This window comes from Phytophthora infestans, genomic scaffold (genome assembly GCF_000142945.1).
Source record: "Phytophthora infestans T30-4 supercont1.5 genomic scaffold, whole genome shotgun sequence".
NCBI classification, from domain to species: domain Eukaryota; phylum Oomycota; class Peronosporomycetes; order Peronosporales; family Peronosporaceae; genus Phytophthora; species Phytophthora infestans.
The window spans coordinates 1,923,893-1,925,523 of record NW_003303754.1 but is presented as its reverse complement, the minus strand read 5'-3'; positions in this window follow the sequence as shown (position 1 = coordinate 1,925,523).

Genomic DNA, 1,631 nt, shown 5'->3' with positions numbered 1-1,631 from the left:
TCAACTTTATGAAGAACGGCCTTGCTGCTTCGGATTACTCTTAACGGTTCAGCAACGTGCAAATCCAAGCACGCAAACCTCAATCAATCCAGAACTGGGTAACGAACTTCAAAAGCACAGGAAAGCCGTGCTAGAAAGCTACTCCTACACAGAGGCGCATATAGCCCCCCACGGAAAGTTAGGAACGCGTGTCGCTGAGGCTGCAGAGCACCTTAGAACGTCATGAGGCTATACGGCAAACCACCGGACGATTCAAAGCTGGGTCGAAAGTATGCTGAAGGAGCACGTGCTCCGTGAAAAAGAGCTTGACGCTGAGACCGGTCAAGAACATGAACGCTCGGCAATCGAGGTACATGTACTGGTTACAACAAATTTAGTTATGAAACTTACGACGCTCTTGGTTGTAGATTCGTATCCGAGAGAAGCTCACTGAAATGGTAGAGCAGCAGAAGGATCATCTTGCGACCAAAACATCGAATGCGGCGAAGCGGAAGAGAGACGATGAACTGCGTGACGCTGGCCTTCGTCATCGTGAAATGTAGCCCGAACAGTTTATGACAAAGAGGTATCTGAGCTGGGAAGAAGACATTTGGTGCTGACAGATGACGGTACTGTGGCAGGTTTGTTACCCTCGATGATAAAGACTTAACTCCTCTTCACATAATTTTGATTAGCTTCTAGCGACGAAAGTGATGGTACGAGCGTCACAAAGCGGCAGCGCAGAAACCCCAAGCACCAGCTCCGAATGGAACGCTTACTTGAAGAAGATCGGGAGCAAACGGCGAAATTGCAAGAGCGCCGCCTTGATTTAAAGCAGAATCAATTCTCTCAGCTTCTGGTTTCATTCTACTCGACAATGACAATGCATCATATCCTCTGTGGCCCTGAGCAGGATCCGCTTGAATCCACTCCAGAGTGCTGCTTACAGATCTTTTGAGTCACAGTGACTCGAAAGGAGTGTCTACGTACTCACCAAGAGGATAGCACGGACCAAGGTGGTTAATATAGAGGTTTATTCGGCCCCAATCGCCCTCCCGGTGTTAGCAGGAGCAGTGCCACTAAAATCAAGGAGAGCTGGCTAAAAAAACTCGGCGCTCTACGACGAGTTTCTTCGAGACACCAACAAGTACTATCAAGCTCTTGGCGTTTGGAAGGATATGGGGAATTCGGAGCGTAAGGTCTCAAATGCTACGGCGAAGCTTGGCAAAAATGCAAACGATATCACGTACATCAGTAACGGCTACAGAGCGCTCCTTGAAAATGGCAACGTAAGGTGCATTAGAGGAGATGCATGTTCAGGCGCCATCTATAATAACATTTGCTAGCACAGAAAGATATGTTGGTCTGGGCAATCTGCAGGAGCTAGCAGGTGTATTTTCATGACTAAGCCCTCTGCTATAAACATCCTCTTGTTTCCAGTTTACTAAACAATGTTACTGTTGCTGCAGTAGTAGCTGTTGTTTTTGAGCAAGATCGCTCATGTAGTGTAAACCGTTCGGGCCTCAAAGGCTCAGTAACGAGAGAGTTGGACTGGTAGTGTTGTCGGCAAAAGTAAGACTACAATACTTTGCTAACTAGGGCTGGAGGGTAGGCTGGGATAGCAATAAATCGACGGTACGTGTACCTGGTCC